Source organism: Monodon monoceros, unplaced genomic scaffold (genome assembly GCF_005190385.1).
Source record: "Monodon monoceros isolate NGI ecotype Baffin Bay Population unplaced genomic scaffold, NGI_Narwhal_1 Super_Scaffold_6, whole genome shotgun sequence".
Lineage (NCBI taxonomy): Eukaryota > Metazoa > Chordata > Mammalia > Artiodactyla > Monodontidae > Monodon > Monodon monoceros.
In genome coordinates this window covers 25,503,942-25,523,776 of record NW_021703783.1, presented here as the reverse complement: position 1 = coordinate 25,523,776, position 19,835 = coordinate 25,503,942, and the positions used below count along the sequence as shown (strand labels likewise).

The 19,835-nt window shown below is 39.8% G+C and overlaps 1 protein-coding gene across 3 annotated transcripts in view; it reads left to right on the top strand.

Annotated features, from left to right (window-relative positions):
* The window catches only part of AMN1 (antagonist of mitotic exit network 1 homolog), a 64,412-nt gene that overhangs the window by 13,902 nt on the left and 30,675 nt on the right, over positions 1-19,835 (top strand). The window lies entirely within an intron of this gene.

The window sequence follows — 19,835 nt, the reverse complement described above, 5'->3', positions numbered from 1 at the left end:
TAGGAGTAAACTTATAGATAGTAGGTGAAGCCATGGTTAAGTTTGAGGAAGAGGATATAGGGAGAAGAAAAGGAGGCCAAAGACCAAATTTTATGCAACACTTACATTAGAAGCAGGCCATTTTGCCTGAATTCATTTCTTTGTTAGATTAATTTACTGTATAATTGATTGGCTAAATATTAATAAGTTGTTTCTTTTAACTATAAAGTTTAGAGCAGTTCATATTGGGTGAGATATCTATTTCTCCTCCCACACCCATACCCTTTTTTTTTTACAGCTTTTGAAGATTTGTTTAGTTTTAGCTGACCACTTTTCATTTTTGTCTTGAGAACTGAGATCACCTATGTTAACCTTTGGGATTGAGAACTAAGATTGCTTACGTCAATATAACTTTTTGCTCCAGGAAATTTCTACAGTCAGTTTATCTAAATAAACATTTGGTTATTAAGGTGAACATTTTGATTGTTAGGGCAAACATTATATTTATCAGGATAGATTATTCATGAAGCTTACTTCAAGACCCCATGTCCATCATTCTTAAACCATTACATCACAAATTTTGCCTAATCCTATCCCATTCCCCATCTTGGAGGGGGAGAACCCTCTTAAACTACTTGAGCTTTCACCCTCAAATCCTGAATGTACTCTTCCCTACCTTTCCCCTATTAAGACACTATCAAAACCCTGTTAAACCCTTGCTTTGTTTGACCAACAGGCTTTTTGGATGGTCTTTGTGAGCCATTTAATAGTTCTCATAGCAGCATATTAAGAAATATTTAATTTGTTTCTGTCCCGGCTCTCTGCTAGTGCTGCTGTAGGAAACTGGAACAGAAAGAGGAAACCCTTTATTCTGTGGAACACATTGCACAGCCTGAGCTCAGAGAAGAGACCAAGAACAAAATGAAAAAGACCGAGAGGAAGAGGGAGGTGGGAGGGCTTCCCTGGTGGCGCAGTGGTTGAGAGTCCACCTGCTGATGCAGGGGACACGGGTTCGTGCCCCGGTCTGGGAAGATCCCACATGCCGCGGAGCGGCTGGGCCCATGAGCCATGGCCGCTGAGCCTGCGCGTCCGGAGCCTGTGCTCTGCAACAGTGAGAGGCCCGCGTACCGCAACAAAAAAAAAAAGGGAGGGGGGAGAAAAAAGGGTGTTATCATGGAAAGAAGAAAACATTTAAAATATAGCTGAAATCTGTATAAAGGAAAATATAAGAGGAGTGATTGTGGAATTTGATTTTTCTCTTCTTCAAGCTAAAATGTTTTTAGCTTGGTCTTGTTTCACGAATGCTGGTAGAAGACTAAAGCCTTGGGTCTTGGGTCAGAGACCCTAAGGACTTTATTATTCATTGCACAACAAGCAGCATGAGCATTAGCATGTTTATGTCACTTCCCCTTGACCTCCAAGACACACGCCAGCAACACAGAAGACCAAGCTGGATACCTACACAAAGGGCAGATTGTGTTACAGGAGACAGACTCTGAATTTGGGGACTCTGCATTTTATAGCAAGCAGTAAGCAACCTCTTTGTTCTGGAGGGCGACATTATCTCACAGTGTTGCTCATTGTAAACACAACCCTGAGAGTGGCCCAGATAGAGTGTCAGGGCCTTATAATCTTGTCATTCCCAGCAAGAAAGGTAAGGCCATGAAAAACCTGTAGAGAACTGCCTTTCCCAACATTTCACCTTTTGGTCCTACCACCTTGGCATCTGACAAATTATCACATGAGTATGACGCTTCTTCATCACACTGATTCATTTAATCAGCAGAGGCTAGGACCAAATATATTCAATTTGTGTCATACAGCAATCAACTAAAGCTATTAATATCGCTCCCCAAAGGAGGATGAGGCCAACTGGCAACTGGCAATATTGACTTCAGCTGTGACTCCAGAGTCCCAGAGTCAGGCAACTGTGACTAAATCCCAGGGGAGACCAGTAGGTCTTATTTCAGAAATCCAAGATGTAGTGTAAGCCCAGGATATTCTCCATTATGGCCTGCACAAGGAAATTTAAGTTTACCTGTTAATCTTTGGTGCTGTTATCTGTAATTACAGGGACATATATAATAGATGGGCCAAGAAAGAAACCCAACTGAGAGATATTCCGTGGCCTATTCTCTATAGACAAGCATATAAAACCAAGAGACACAGGTCACTCTAGTTTGGATTTATTGTTAAACTTGATTTGGATCACCATGACATTGTTTTGCATATATCACATGGGAAAGTGTCACTGAGTAGTTGCAGCCTTGATTGTTAACATGTAGCTCAAGATCACTTGGACATCCAGGAAAACATGCATTTGTATTTGTCATATTGAAACAAGTTGTGCTGGTCCATGTTTTTATACCCTTATGAAGAGAGGCTAGGCAAAGCAGAATAGTTCAAGGCCTTCCATATTTACATGAATTATTCACTTATCATAGCACAAAGACAATGATGAGAAATCCAACAGTAGGTCAGATTGTCAGCTGCAGCGGCTGCTTGCCTCAGGTGGACCATATAATTGTTTTGCCAAGGTGCAATGCTGGATCTAGAGGTGGAAGGGAGCATTAATTCCTCCCCTTCCTTAAGTACTTACTTCCCAGGGTCTAAAGTGTTCCCTCCCCAGGTTCTGGAGTTATTGCCATCCCTTATGATCATAAAATTGGTGTGCCCCATACCAGTGCAAATGATTTCACTTTTTTCCGATCATCTGCTACTCACAGTGGTCAAGTGCAGGAGGGACAAGGGGATTTTTATTTTTGTTATTTTTTTAATTTATTTTTTTGTTACTTAAAAAAAAATATCTTTATTGGAGTATAATTGCTTTACAATGTTGTGTTAGTTTCTGCTGTATAACAAAGTGAAAGAGCTATATGTGTACATATATCCCCATACCCCTCCCTCTTGCGTCTCCCTCCCACCCCTCTACGTGGTCACAAAGCACCGAGCTCATCTCCCCCCGTGCAATGAAGCTGCTTCCCACTAGCTATCTGTTTTACATTTGGTAGTGTATATATGTCAGTGCTACTCTCTCACTTCGTCCCAGCTTACCCTTCCCCCTCTCCATGTCCTCAAGTCCATTCTCTACATCTGCTTTATTCCTGTCCTGCCCCTAGGTTCTTCAGAACCATTTTTTTTTAGATTCCATGTATATGTGTTAGCATATGGTATTTGTTTTTCTCTTTCTGACTTACTTCACTCTGTATGACACACTCTAGGTCCATCCACCTCACTACAAATAACTCAATTTCCTTTCTTTTCACGGCTGAGTAATATTCCATTGTATATATGTGCCACATCTTCTTTATCTATTCATCTGTCAGTGGACACTTAGGTTGCTTCCATGTCCTGGCTATTGTAAATAGTGCTGCAATGAACATTGTGGTACATGACTCTTTTTCAATTATGGTTTTCTCAGGGTATATCCCCAGTAGTGGGATTGCTGGGTCATATGGTAGTTCTATTTTTAGTTTTTTAAGGAACCTCCATACTGTTCTCAATAGTGGCTGTATCAATTTACATTCCCACCAACAGTGCAAAAGGTTCGCTTTTCTCCACACCCTCTCCAGTGTTTATTGTTTGTAGATTTTTTGGTGACGACCATTCTACCTGTGTGAGGTGATACCTCATTGTAGTTTTGATTTACGTTTCTCTAATGATTAGTGAGGTTGAGCATCCTTTCATGTGTTTGTTGGCAATCTGTATATCTTCATTGGAGAAATGTCTATTTAGATCTTCTGCCCGTTTTTGCATTGGGTTGTTCGTTGTTTTGATATTGAGCTGCATGAGCTGCTTGTATATTTTGGAGATTAATCCTTTGTCCATTGCTTCATTTGCAAATATTTTCTCCCATTCTGAGGGCTGTCTTTTCGTCTTGTTTATGGTTTCCTTTGCTGTGCAAAAGCTTTGAAGTTTCATTAGGTCCCATTTGTTTCTTTTTGTTTTTATTTCCATTACTCTAGGAGGTGGATAAAACAAGATCTTTCTGTGATTTATGTCAAAGAGTGTTCTGCCTATGTTTTCCACTGAGAATTTTATACTGTCTGGCATTTAGGTCTTTAATCCATTTCGAGTTTATTTCTGTGTATGGTGTTAGGGAGTGTTCTAATTTCATTCTTTTACATGTAGCTGTCCAGTTTTCGCAGCACCACTTATTGAAGAGGCTGTCTTTTCTCCATTGTATACTCTTGCCGCCTTTATCAAAGATAAGGTGACCATATGTGCACGGGTTTATCTCTGGGCTTTCTATCCTGTTCCATTGATTGATATTTCTGTTTTTGTGCCAGTACCATACTGTCTTGATTACTCTAGATTTGTAATATACTCTGAAGCCAGGGAGCCTGAGTCCTTCAGCTCTGTTTTTCGTTCTCAAGATTGCTTTCGCTATTTGGGGTCTTTTGTGTTTCCATACAAATTGTGCAATTTTTTGTTCTAGTTCTGTGAAAAATCCCATTGGTAGTTTGATAGGGATTGTGTTGAATCTGTAGATTGCTTTGGGTAGAATAGTCATTTTCACAGTGTTGATTCTTCCAATCCAAGAACATGGTATATCTCTCCGTCTGTTTATATCATCTTTAATTTCTTTCATCAGTGTCTTATAGTTTTCTGCATACAGGTCTTTTGTCTCCTTAGGTAGGTTTATTCCTAGGTATTTTATTCTTTTTGTTGCAATGGTAAATGGGAGTGGTTCTTTAATTTCTCTTTCAGATTTTTCATCATTAGTGTATAGGAATGCAAGAGGTTTCTGTGCATTAATTTTGTATCCTGCTACTTACCAAATTCGTTGATTAATTCTAGTAGTTTTCTGGTAGCATCTTTAGGATTCTCTAAGTATAGTATCATGTCATCTGCAAACAGTGACAGCTTTACTTCTTCTTTTCTAATTTGGATTCCTTTTATTTCTTTTTCTTCTCTGATTGCTGTGGCTAAAACTTCCAAAAGTATGTTGAATAATAGTGGTGAGAGTGGGCATCCTTGTCTTGTTCCTGATTTTAGAGGAAATGGTTTAAGTTTTTCACCATTGAGAACGATGTTGGCTTTAGGTTTGTCATATATGGCCTTTATTACGTTGAGGTAAGTGCTCTCTATGCCTACTTCTGGAGAGTTTTTATCATGAATGGGAGTTGAATTTTATAAAAAGCTTTTTCTGCATCTATTGAGATTATCATATGGTTTTTATCCTTTAGTTTGTTAATATGGTGTATCACATTGATTGACATGCATATATTGAAGAATCCTTGCATTCCTGGGATAAACCCCACTTGATCATGGTGTATGATCCTTTTAGTGTGCTGTTGGATTCTCTTTGCTAGTATTTTGTTGAGGATTTTTGCATCTATGTTCATCAGTGATATTGGTCTGTAGTTTTCTTTTTTTGTGACATCTTTGTCTGGTTTTGGTATCAGGGTGATGGTGGCCTTGTAGAATGAGTTTGAGAGTGTTCCTCTCTCTGCTGTATTTTGGAAGAGTTTGAGAAGGAAAGGTATTAGCTCTTCTTTAAATGTTTGATAGAATTCGCTTGTGAAGCCGTCTGGTCCTGGGCTTTTGTTTGTTGGAAGATTTTTAATCACAGTTTCAATTTCAGTGCTTGTGATTGGTCTGTTTATATTTTCTATTTCTTCCTGGTTCAGTCTTGGAAGGTTGTGCTTTTCTAAGAATTTGTCCATTTCTTCCAGGTTGTCCATTTTATTGTTATTTAGTTGCTTGTAGTAATCCCTCATGATTCTTTGGATTTCTACAGTGCCAGTTGTTACTTCTCCTTTTTCATTTCTAATTTTGTTGATTTGAGTCTTCTCCCTTTTTTTTTTGGTGAGTCTGGCTAATGCTTTATCAATTTTGTTTATCTTCTCAAAGAACCAGCTTTTAGTTTTATTGATCTTTGCTATAGTTTTCTTCATTTCTTTTTCATTTATTTCTGATCTGATCTTTTTGATTTCTTTCCTTCTGCTAACTTCAGGGTTTTTTTGTTTTTCTTTCTCTAATTGCTTTAGGTGTAAGGTTAGGTTGTTTATTTGAGATTTTTCTTGTTTCTTGAGGTAGGATTGTATTGCTATAAACTTCCCTCTTAGAACCGCTTTTGTTGCATCCTGTAGATTTTGGCTCATCATGTTTTCACTGTCATTTGTTTCTAGGTATTTTTTGATTTCCTCTTTGATTTCTTCAGTGATCTTGGTTATTTAGTAGCGTATTGTTTAGCCTCCATGTGTTTGTATTTTTTACAGTTTTTTTCTTGTAATTGATATCTAGTCTTATAGCGTTGTGGTCGGAAAAGATACTTGATACAATTTCAAGTTTATTAAGTTTACCAAGGCTTGATTTGTGACCCAAGATATGATCTATCCTGGAGAATGTTCCATGAGCACTTGAGAAGAAAGTGTGTTCTGTTGTTTTTGGATGGAATGTCCTATAAATATCAATTAAGTCCATCTTGTTTAATGTGTCATTTAAAGTTTGTGTTTCCTTATTTATTTTCATTTTGGATGATCTGTCCATTGGTGAAAGTGGGGTGTTAAAGTCCCCTACTATGAATGTGTTACTGTCGATTTCCCCGTTTATGGCTGTTAGTATGTGCCTTGTGTACTCCTGTGTTGGGTGCATAAATATTTACAATTGTTATATCTTCTTCTTGGATTGATCCTTGATCATTATGTAGTGTCCTTCTTTGTCTCTTGTGATAGTCTTTAAGTCTATTTAGTCTGATATGAGAATTGCTACTCCAGCTCTCTTTTGATTTCCATTTGCATGGAATATCTTTTTCCATTCCCTCACTTTCAGTCTGTATGTGTCCCTAGGTCTGAAGTGGGTCTCTTTTAGACAGCATATATATAGGTCTTTCTTTTGTGTCCATTCAGCCAGTCTACGTCTTTTGGCTGGAGCATTTAATCTGTTTACATTTAAGGTAATTATCAATATGTATGTTCCTATTACCATTTTCTTAATTGTTTAGGGTTTGTTTTTGTAGGTCTTTTCCTTTTCTTGTGCTTCTTGCGTAGAGAAGTTCCTTTAGCATTTGTTGTAAAGCTGGTTTGCTGGTGCTGAATTCTCTTAACTTTTGCTTGTCTGTAAAGGTTTTAATTTCTCTGTGGAATCTGAATGAGATCCTTACTGGGTAGAGTAATCTTGGTTGTAGGTTTTTCCCTTTCATCACTTTAAATATGTCCTGCCACTCCCTTCGGGCTTTCAGGGTTTCTGCTGAAAGGTCAGCTGTTAACCTTAGGGGGGTTCCCTTGTATGTTATTTGTTGCTTTTCCTTTGCTGCTTTTAATATTTTTCTTTGTATTTAATTTTTGATAGTTTGATTAATAAGTGTCTTGGTGTGTTTCTCCTTGGATTTATCCTGTATGGGACTCTCTGCGCTTCCTGGGCTTGACTATTTCCATTCCCATGTTAGGGAAGTTTTCAACTATAATGTCTTCAAATGTTTTCTCAGACTCTTTCTTTTTCTCTTCTTCTTCTGGGACCCCTGTAATATGAATGTTGGTGTGTTTAATGTTGTCCCAGAGGTCTCTGAGACTGTCCTCAATTCATTTCATTCTTTTTTCTTTATTCTGCTCTGTGGTAGTTATTTCCACTATTTTATTTTCAAGGTCACTTATCTGTTCTTCTGCCTCAGTTAGTCTGCTACTGATTCCTTCTAGAGAGTTTTTAATTTCATGTATTGTGTTGTTCATCATTGTGTATTTACTCTTTAGTTCTTCTAGGTTCTTGTTAAACGTTTACTCTTTTTTTCTCCATTCTATTTCCAAGATTTTGGATTATCTTTACTATCATTACTCTGAATTTTTTTTCAGGTAGACTGCCTATTTCCTGTTCATTTGTTTGGTCTGGTGGGTTTTTACCTTGCTTCTTCATCTCTGCATATTTCTCTGTCTTCTCATTTTGTTTAACTTATTGTGTTTGGCATGTCCTTTTCACAGCCTGCAGGTTCATAGTTTCCATTGTTTTTGGTGTCTGCCCCGAGTGGTTAAGGTTGGTTTAGTTGCTTGTGTAGGCTTCCTGGTGTATGGGACTGGTGCCTGTGTTCTGGTGGGTGGGGCTGGATCTTGTCTTTCAGTTGGGCAGGGCTGAGTCCAGTGGTGTGTTTTGGGGTGTCTGTGAACTTACTATGATTTTAGGCAGCCTCTCTACTAATGGGTGGGCTTGTGTTCCTGTCTTGCTAGTTGTTTGGCATGCAGTGTCCAGCACTGGAGCTTGCTGGCCGTTGAGGGGAGCTGGGTCTTAGCATTGAGATGGAGATTGCTTGGAGAGCTCTCGCCAATTGATATTACGTCGGGCCGTGAGGTCTCTGGTGGACCAGTGTCCTGAACTCAGCTCTTCCACCTCAGAGGCTCAGGCCTGACACCAGGCCGGAGCACCAAGACCCTGTCAGCCAAGTAGCTCAGACGAAAAGGGAGAAAAAAAAGAAAGAAAAAAAAATAAGTAAAATAAAACTATTAAAATAAAAAAAAAATTTTAATTATTAAAATACTTTAAAAAAAGAGAGCAACGAAACCAATAAACAAGTCTACCAATGATAACAAGCACTAAAAACCATGCTACAATAAACATAAAAATCAGAAAGAAGTCAGTTGCAGGCAGCAAACCCCAAGTCCACAGTTGTTCCCAAAGTCCACCTCCTCAATTTTGGGTTGATTTGTTGTCTATTCAGGTATTCCACAGATGCAGGGTACCTCAAGTTGATTGTGGGGATTTAATCCACTGCTCCTGAGGCTGCACGGAGAAATTTCCCTGTCTCTTCTTTGTTTGCACAGCTCCTGGGGTTCAGCTTTGGTTTTGCCGCCACCTCTGCCTGTAGGTTGCCCTCATGCTTCTGTTCCTGCCCAGACAAGATGCGGTTAAAGCATCGGCTGATTAGGGGCTCTGGCTCACTCATGCCAGGAGGAGGGATGGGTGCAGTAGTTATAATTGGAATACGGGGTGAGCCAGCGGTGGCAGAGGCCGGTGTGACATTGCAACAGGCTGAGGCGCACCATGTGTGTTCTCCCAGGGAAGTTGTCCCTGGATCATGGGACCCTGGTAGTGGTGGGTTGCACAGGCTCCCTGTGGGTATGGTTAGTGACCTGCGCTTGCACACAGGATCCTTGGTGGCTGCAGCAGCGTTAGTGTTTCCTGCCCATCTCTGGTGTCTGAGCTGATAGCCATGGCTCACACCAGTCTCTGGAGCTCATTTAGGCAGTGCTCTGCCTTCTGTCGGCAGACAGGTAAGGAATCCCCTCTCCTCGTGCACCCCAAAACAATGGTTTCTTGCCTCTTAGGCAGGTCCACACTTTTTCCCTGACTCCCTCCTGCCTAGCTGTGGCTCATTAGCTCCCTTCAGGCTGTGTTCATGCAGCCAACCCCAGTCCTCTTCCTGGGATCTGAACTGCGAAGCCCAAGCCTCAGCTCCCAGTGCCCACCCGCCCCGACGGGTGAGCAGACAAGCCTCACAGGCTGGTGAGTGCTGGTCGGCACTGATACTCTGTGCAGGAATCTCTCCACTTTGCCCTCTGCACCCCTGTTGCTGTGCATCCTCCATGGCTCCGAAGCTTCCCATCCCCCCGCCCCCCATCTCCGCCAGTGAAGGGGCTTCCTAGTATGTGGAAACTTTTCTTCCTTCACAGCTCCCTCCCAGAGGTGCAGGTTCCATCCCTATTCTATTTTTTTTTTTATCGTGGTATGCGGGCATCTCACTGTTGTGGCCTCTCCCGTTGCGGAGCACAGGCTCCGGACGTGCAGGCTCAGCGGCCGTGGCTCACAGGCCCAGCCGCTCCGCGGCATGTGGGATCTTTCTGGACCGGGGCACGAAACCCGTGTCCCCTGCATCGGCAGGCGGACTCTCAACCACTGTGCCACCAGGGAAGCCTGCGTCCCTGTTCTTTTATCTCTGTTTTTTCTTTTGCCCTACCCAGGTATGTGGGTATTTTCTTGCTTTGGTGGAAGTCTGAGGTCTTCTGCCAGCGTTCAGTAAGTGTTCTGTAGGAGTTGTTCCACGTGTAGGTGTATTTTTGATGTATTTGTAGGGAGGAAGGTGATCTCCATGTCTGACTCCTCCGCCATCTTGAGGGTCCCCCTAATTTATTTTTTTGGGGGTCACGCTGTGCAACACGCAAGATCTTAATTCCCTGACCAGAGATTGAACCCGGCCCCCTGCATTGGGAGTGTGGAATCTTAACCACTGGACCACCAGGGTAGTCCAACAAGGATATTTTTCCAAAATTTATAGGAATCTATCATATTTCCCACCTTCTTGGGCATGGGCTACTGCAGGGGAACTTGGTGAGCAGTTTACTCAACCAAATGGTCATTATCTTCATAGGATAGAGGTTGGCAAACTTTTTCTGTAAAGGGCTGAAGAGAAATATTTTCAGTTTTGTAGGCTTCTGTCACAATTACTCAACTCTGCCTTTGTAGAGCAAAAGCAGCCATAGACAATACATAATAAAGAAACAGTCATGACTGTGATTCAGTAAAACTTTATTTACAAAAGCAGGCAGCAGACCAGGCTCGGCCCATGGGTTATAGTTTGCCGACTTTGATCTAGAACCAGTTCAATCCAAAAGGAGAATACAGGTGACTAAACCAAGATTAAGTTTGAATTCTATAAGCTCCTTTTTGGCCAGGCTGCCACCCAGCTGTACCAACCAGGCTGGCTTGGGGTAACTGTTAGGGAAAAGAAAGATGCATCATGCTCAGGAAATGTCAGAATAGAATTCTAAAATTTCAGAATTGGTCAAGATAACCCCTCCACCCCTTTTATCCTGATCATTATCTAGAAGGTGGCCAAGGGGATGTGAACTCTTTCAGTGGATGCTTGCATTTAATTAAGATGTGTGGACCAGGAGAAAGTGAAGGAGGTAGAGTCAGAAATCTCTTTAGTTGACTTTTTAAAAAATCCATTTACCTCTTGTTGGAACCAGCAGCTTGAGGATAATAAGGGATATGAAATGTCCATTGAATACCTTGACTATTGGTCCAGTGTTGAGTGAACCTTTGCAATAAGAGACATCATACTGTCCAACTGAATATGGCCTGAAAGGCCAAAAACATAACACATTTTATGTTATGGCCAATGTGGCTTGAGTTGGTTGATCAGACTGGAACAGTGACACCATAACCTGAAAACATATTGACAACAGTAAGGCATCAATGGAGGACCCAAGGCAAGTGGTCAAAGGCTCAATATAGTCAGCTTGTCAGGAGTGAGAGGGGACAACACTCTATGTATTGTGGCCTATTTCATTAGAAAACAAACAGGCAAACTTTTTTTAAAATTTATTTTATTTATTTATTTTTGGCTGTGTTGGGTCTTCATTGCTGTGCGCGGGCTTTCTCTAGTTGCAGCAAGCGGGGGCTACTCTTCGTTGAGGTGTGGAGGCTTCTCGTTGCGGTGGCTTCTCTTGTTGCGGAGCATGGGCTCTAGGCTTATGGGCTTCAGTAGTTGTGGCGTGTGGGTTCAGTAGTTGTGGCTCATGGGCCCTAGAGTGCGGGCTCAGTAATTGTGGCACACGGGCTTAGTTGCTCCGCAGCATGTTGGATCTTCCTGGACCAGGGCTTGAACCTATGTCCCCTGCATTGTCAGGCAGATTCTTAACCACCACACCAGCAGGGAAGCCCAACAGGCAAACTTTTGAAAGGAGGCACAAGACTGGCATGCAGTGGTAGCTTTAACATCAGACACAGATAATCCTTACTTTCCTCGGCCATGATGGTGGATGTGTTGCCATGTTCAGTGTGATGATGGATTCCCAGTAGCAGTGACAGGGATCTGGGTGGGGCATACTTAATTAACAGCATGAACCCAGCCCATTCCATTAGAGAATGAGCCATTGCCATGTATATCAGCTATAATTTGTTTCTACAATTCACAGTCCTAAAGAGGACTTGATCTTTAATCTACCAGTCTGTGGTCTTGCAAATGGCAGACCAGGTGACTAGGCAATTGGCAATAGTCCAAGAGTCAGTAAAAATATAAGCTTTAATCTTAATAGTATTACCATTATCTAAGGTAGATATTGGCAAACTGCTGTAAGTCTAGACAATGAATATTTTCAGACTTGCAGGCCATACAGTCTCAGCTCTGCCATTATAGTGTGTGAAAGCAGCCATAGACAGTACATAAATGAACAGACATGGCTGTGTTCCAAGGAAACTTTATACACAAAAGCAGATAACAGGCCAGATTTGGCCCATTAGCCATAGTTTTCTGACCCCTGGTCTAAGACAGTGGTAACAGCTTTTATTGTATTTACCCAGAAACTGCCTTTGAGAGGACCCAGATGTTGGACTTAGCAAAGACTTAAAGAAACTACTATAAATGTGTTCAAAGAACTAAAGGATACCATACTTACAGAAGTCAAGGGAGAAACAGCTTGGCAGTTCCTCAAAAAGTTAAACATAGAATTACCATATTACCCGGCAATTCCACTCCTAGGTATGTACCCAACAGAATTGAAACTGGGTACTCAAACAAATACTTGTACACAAATGTTCATAGCAACACTGTTCACAACAGCCAAAATGTAGAAGCAACCAAAATGTCCATCACCAATGAATCAGTAAACAAAATGAGGTATATCCATACAATGAAATATTATTCAGCCATAAAAAGGAATAAAGTGCTGATACATGAGCATGGATGAACCTCAGAAACATTATGCTAAGTGGAAGAAGCCAGACACAAAAGTTCACATTTATATGAATTAATTTATATGAAATACCTGAAACAGAAAATTCCATAGTGAAAGAAAGCATATTGGTAGTTGCCAGGTACTGGGGAAAAAGAGGAATGGAAATTAAATCCTTAATAAGTGTAAGTTTTCTTTTGGGCTAATGAAAATATTTTATAAGTATAGAGGTGGTGGTTACACAACATGAATATACAAAATGCCACTGAATTGTACACTTTAAATGATCAATTTTATATTATGCAAATTTCACCTCAATTTCAAGAAAAGGAAAATAAAAGAAGTAAAGAAAGGCATGATGACAATGTCTCATACAGTAGATACAATAGAGAATATTTATATAGAGATAGAAATTATGTATAAAAAAGAACCAAATGAAAATTCTGGAATTGAAAAAGTACAATAACTGAAATTTAAAAATCACTAGAGGGACTCAGTAGTAGATTTGAACTGGCAGAAGAAAGAATTATGAACTTGAAGATAAATAATAGTATGCAATCTGAAGAGTGGAAAGAAAATAGGATGAAGAAAATGGAACAGAACCTCAGAGAAGTATGGGATAAGCATGTCAACATACATGTGATGGGAATACCAGAACAAAAGGAGAGAAAGGAGCGGAAAAAAATTCTTGGAAGAAATAATAGCTAAAAGCCAGATTTAATGAGAAATACTAATCTACACATCCAATAAACTCAGTGAATTGAAATTAACTCGATGAATTTGTAGGATAAATACAAAGAGATCTAAACACAAGTATCATAGTAAAAATGCTGAGGCCAAAGACCAGAAGAAAATCCTGTAAGCAGCAAGAGAAAAATTACTCATGTATAAAGGAAGCCTAATTAGATTAACAGTGGACTTCTTATCAGAAACAATGGAGGCAGAAGGTAATGGGATGACATATTTAAAGTGCTGAAAGAAAAACCTCAACTAAGAATCCTATAAATAGCAAAACCCAACTTAAAAGTGGGAGCAGGATCTAAACAGATGGTTCTATAAAGGAGATATACAGATGGCTGACAAGCACATGCACAGATGCTCAACATCATCAGCCAGCAGTGAAATGCAAATCAAAACCACAATGAGGGGCTTCCCTGGTGGCACAGTGGTTGAGAGTCCACCTGCCGATGCAGGGGCCGCGGGTTCGTGCCCCGGTCCGGGAGGATCCCACATGCTGCGGAGCGGCTGGGCCCATGAGCCATGGCCGCTGAGCCTGCGCGTCTGGAGCCTGTACTCCACAACAGCAGAGGCCACAACAGTGAGAGGCCTGCATGCCGCAAAATAAATAAATAAATAAAACCATTTTAAAAAACCCACAATGAGCTATTACTTCATAGCCACTGGGATGGCTATATTAAAAAAATGACAGATTAGGGACTTCCCTGGCAGTCCAGTGGTCAAGACTCCACGCTCCCAATGTAGGGGGCCCGGGTTCAGTCCCTGGTCAGGGAACTAGATCCTATGTGCATGCCGCCACTAAGAGTCCGCATGCCACAACTAAGAGCCTGCATCCCATGATGAAGATCCTACGTGCCGCAACTAAGACCTGGTGCAGCAAAAAAAAATAAATTAATTAATTTAAAAATAAAGATTAAAGAAAAAATCAAATATTGAAAAGGATGTTGAGAAATTGGAACCCTCATACACTGCTGATAGGAACATAAAATGGTGTAGCCACTTTGGAAAATAGTTCAGTAGTTCCTCAAATGTTTACACATAGAGTTACCATATGATCCAACAGTTTTATGTGACCCAGCAACTGAGCTCTTAGATATGTCCCCAAAAGAAATGAAAACATATGTCCATCCAAAAACTCATACACAAATGTTTATAGCAGCATTATCCATAATAGCCCAAAAGTAGAGACAACCCAAATACCCATAAGCTGATGCATGGATAAACAAAAGACGGTAAAAAGGAATGAAGTGCTGATACGTGTTACAACGTAGATGAACTTGAAAATGCTATGCTAAGTGAAGGAAGCCAGTAATAAAATACCACATATTTTATGATTCCATTTATATGAAATGTGCAGATAGGCTAATCTAGAGATACAGAAAATAGCACCCTGTCTCGATGTGTCCTCACATGGTAGAAGGGGCTAGGGATTTCTGTGGAGCTTCTGGTAGTTCCCTAGGCTGTGGAAGGTGGGGAGGATTGGCAGGTGACTGCTAATGGGTACAAGATTTCTTTTTAGTGTATTGAAAATCTTCTGGAATTAGATAATGATGTTGGATGCACAACTTTGTGGATTCACTAAAAACCACTGTTATATCAGTTATATCTTAATAAAGCAGTTACTCCCCAAATGATCTTTTTTAGTTAAGCTTTTAACTTTTAGAATAAATGACATAACTTTCTATTGATGGTAGAGCATCTGATTTCAATATCATAACAGAGTTGAGGATAATGAGAGCTGAGAGAGTCTAAACTCGTTACCCTTCTTATTTCTTGTAGTCCATCCAGTATGAATTACTTAAAATGTGTAAACAACCTAAATAATGCATAGTTTTGGAAAACGGGAGTGAAATCCATGGAGATGTGCCACCCAGCTCATCCTTCAGGGAAGGACTTTCTGCCCTCCTGTGGGAGGAGGGTGGGCAGATAGCTTCCATTACTCAGCTCCGTCAGAATCTACCTCTGTTGCAGAGCCACCTAGCTTGAGGTCATACTCTTCCAAGAGCAGCCCACATGAATGGCAAGGATATAAAGTCCCAGCCAAAAATAGAATTCCTGTTTAAAAACTAGTATCTTGTGCATTTATTATATGCAGGTGTATGGTTTGAATTTTCACTGTTAATATCCTCAAGATGGATACATAACAGTTAACTATGCTTTGGAATTTGTGAATACTTATGAGGTCTGCTATGGTCTGAATGTTTTTGTACCTCTAAAATTCTTATGTTGCAGTCCTGCCCCTAAAGGTATGCTGGTAGTAGCTGGGGCCTTTGGGAGGTGTTTAAATCATGAGGGTGGAGCCTTATGAATGGGATTAGTGCCTTTACAAAAGAATCTCCAGAGAAATCCCTAGTCCCTTTCACCATGTGAGGACACATAAAGAAGGTCCCAGCTGTGAATCAGGAAGAGAGCCCTTACCCAACCATGCTGGCACTTTGATCTTGGACTTCCAGCATCCAGAACTGTAAAAATTAAAGTTCTTTTGTTTTTAAGCTACCTGGTCTATGGTATTTTGTTACTGCAGTTCAACAAGATAAAGACAGGGTCCTTAAGAAGAGGAAAACTGAAACCTTCTCTGCGAGGTTTGCTTTCACAACGCAAAGAATACAGGACTCTCCTGCAAAACTACTTGTGCAAAGAAGCGTTAACAGTCAAAATTTATAAAGTATCTAAAGAAAAAAATCACATGAAAGAGACTCAACAGAAAATAGGAGAATTGACACTTTAAGAGCTACAGACAATAGAATTTTGAAAAATATTTTAAAACAAAGATATTGGAAATGTTCAAAAACAAAGGAGCAGTTATCCTTAAGGGAAGGATATAGATAAAATAACAGACAGATCTTTTAAAAATTAAAAGCCCTAAGAAAGAAAAAGGTAGTAATTGAAATAACCACCTAAATTCCTTTGCATGTTTCATAATGGATGATAGACTGGATTTTGACCACATCCTGTCTTAAAATAAGACCTACTAGTTCCCCCCACCCCCACCCCCTTCCATACTTTTTCACAGTTAGCTGAGTCTGGGACCCTGCAGGCACTTTTTTTTTTTTTTAAGTTTTTTTTTTTTAACTTCTTTATTGGAGTATAATTGCTTTACCTTGGTGCTTTATAACAAAGTAAATCAGCTATACATATACATATATCCCCATATCTCCTCCCTCTTGCGTCTCCTTCCCACTCTCCCTATGCCACCCCTCTAGGTGGTCAAAAGCACCGAGCTGATCTCCCTGTGCCATGTGACTGCTTCCCACTAGCTATTTTACATTTGGTAGTGTATATATGTCCATGTCACTGTCTCACTTCGTCCCAGCTTACCCTTCCCCCTCCCTGTGTCCTCGAGTCCATTCTCTATACCTGTGTCTTTATTCCTGTCTTGCCTCTAGGTTCTTAAGAACCATTTTTTTTTAATTCCATATATATGTGTTAGCATATGGTATTTGTTTTTCTCTTTCTGACTTACTTCATTCTGTATGGCAGACAGAGTCCATCCACCTCACTACAAGTAACTCAATTTCGTTTCTTTTTATGGCTGCCGGCAGGCACTTTTGAGGTCATCATTACTGCAGGTTGGCCTTATCCTGCTACTTAGAGTACTATTGATAATAGCTTTAATTAAATGCTTTAAGTGACAAATTGAACAGATTTGGTTTTAGCCTCTGTTGGTCAAATTAATTAAAATGGCTGACAGAGTGGCATACTTACATGAATATTTGAATTCAGCCAAGAACATGTTGGGGTAGATTGTTGGGAGAGGCAGTGCTGTGGACCTGCACATTTTTGCTGGGTATACCAAGAATGCGGGACCTTGATTACCTAGGACATTTCTCAAGGTTGTGTTTGTAGCAGACAGACTTGAGGGATGAAGTATTTTCCCCTTCCAAAAAGAGCAGTCTTGCTTCAGTTTGATATAAAAATGGTGAATTCCCCCAAGCTCAGTGTTCTTCTCCTGTAATACAACCCACTGCATGGGCAAACATCTATCTTGACCTACCTACATTATATTTGCAGGACTTGGAGGGCATGGGGAACCAACAGAAACATGACGCTCTAGCTACTGCTCTTGTCATTAGTAATAAAGTCCTTTTTCTCTGACCCAGGGATCTCATGTCTTCTACTAGCATTCATGAAATGGTAATAAAGCTAACTCATAAACAAGTAAGTAGGGTAAACTCTCAGACTCTGCACAGTTCTTGACAATTGCAAAAATCAATTACAAGAGGGTTTTTAAGTCAAAAAGTGAAAGGTAAAACAATGAATGAATTTTTTCTAGAAGAAAGCATAGGAGACTATTTTCATGAATGTAGAACAGTGAAAGAGTTCATAAACAGGACACAAAAAAATACTTGCTATAAAGAAAACACATTGGACTTCATCAAATGTACTTCTCTACAACATAAAACATGATTAAGAGAATGAAAAGGCAAACCACAGAATGGGAGTCTATAATTGCAACATACATAATCAACAGAAGGCTCATGTCTGTAATATAAGAGGAACTCCTACGTACCACTAAGTAAAACAGTCAACCCAAAAGAAAACTGGACATGATACTTGAACGGAAACTCCAAGAGACTATCCAAATGTATCAATACAATAAAGGAATGAAAATGTGCTCAAATTAATAATCTGGGATTGAAATTTAAAGCCACAATGCATTGTTACTATACCCTCACTATACTGGCAAAAATTAAAGAGACTGACAATGCCAAGTGTTGACAAGGATATGGATTCCAGAAACTTTCATTGACTGATGGTAGGATTTTGAATCAGTACAAACACTTTGGAAAACTGTTGGGCATTAAGCTAAACATATGCATACCATATGAGTCAGCAGTTCCACTCCCAGGTAATAAACTTGATTGAAACATAGGCACATGTGTACCAAGAGACATGTCCCAAAATATTCATATTAATATTCCTAATAGTAAAAAATTATAAACCACCACACTGTACATCAACAAATAGAAAAATAAATTGTTTGTACAGTGGAATATTATGCAGCAGTGAAAATGGGCATGAACAAACTATAGCTATCTACAACAATGCAGATGAATCTTGCAAAGATGTTAGCAAAAGAAGCCAAAGAAAGATGGTGGAGCAATAGTAAAACCAGACTGAATGGTTTTACTGAAGTGAAAAACATCAATATAGATAGAGACATTACTTAAGGGTAAAAGGAATGTTCCACGAGAAGATAAAATGATCATGAATTTGCAACCAACACCATAATCTTATAAAAAGGAAAACTATCACAATTACAAGGACAATTGTCAAATTTAGTTATGGTAGGAAACTTAATACACGATATTTTATAAGGACAGAAAGAATACTATATGCTCTTTATGCATATATACTTTAGTATTAGAAGTATAATAAAATCATGGACAGAAACTATTTTTAAAACTTCATGGTAGTAGTTGTTTCTGCAAAGGGAGATAAAGAGAGTCAACCTGAATAGGTTGACAGAGGCTTTAATTTTATCTGAAATGTTATATAATGGATTTAATCTTATTAATATTATTAGTATTAATATCATAATTATATTATTGATTAATAGTTATATTATTAATATTATTAATATAATGTTTTGAAATGGATTAAAGACCTAAACATAAGGCCGGATACTATAAAACTCTTAGAGGAAAATATAGGCAGGACACTCGTTGACATAAATCACAACAAGATCTTTTTCGATCCACCTCCTAGATTAATGAAAATAAAAACAAAAATAAACGATTGGGACCTAATTAAACTTAAAACCTTTTTCACAGCAAAGGAAACCATAAACAAAATGAAAAGACAACCCTCAGAATGGGAGAAAATATTTGCAAACAAAGCAACCGACAAGGGATTAATCTCCAAAATATACAAACAGCTCATGCAGCTCAATGTCAAAAAAACCAACCCAATCAAAAAATTCGCAGAAGATATACATAGACATTTCTCCAAAGAAGACATACAGGTGGCCAAAAAGCACATGAAAAAATGTTCAACGTCACTAATTATTAGAGAAATGCAAATCAAAACTACAATGAGGTATCACCGCATACCAGTCAGAGTGGCCATCATCAAAAAATCTACAAACAGGGACTTCCCTGGTGGTCCAGTGGTAAAGAATCTGCCTTACAATGCAGAGTATGCGGGTTTGATCACTGGTCAGGGAACTAAGGTCCCACATGCCGCGGGGCATCTAAGCCCGCACACCACAACTACTGAGCTTGCACGCCTCAACTAGAGAGCCCACATGCCACAAACTGCAGAGCCCATGTGCTCTGGAACCCGTGCACCACAGCTACAGAGCCAACATGCCCTGGAGCCAGTGTGCCACAACTAGAGAAGAGAAAACCCACATGCCACAACTAGAGAGAAGCCTGCACACTGCAACGAAAGATCCTTCATGCCTCAATGAAGATCTTGCATGCTGCAACTAAGACCTGATGCAGCCAAAAATAAATTTAAAAAAAACAAACTACAAGCAGTAAATGCTGGAGATGGTGTGGAGAAAAGGGA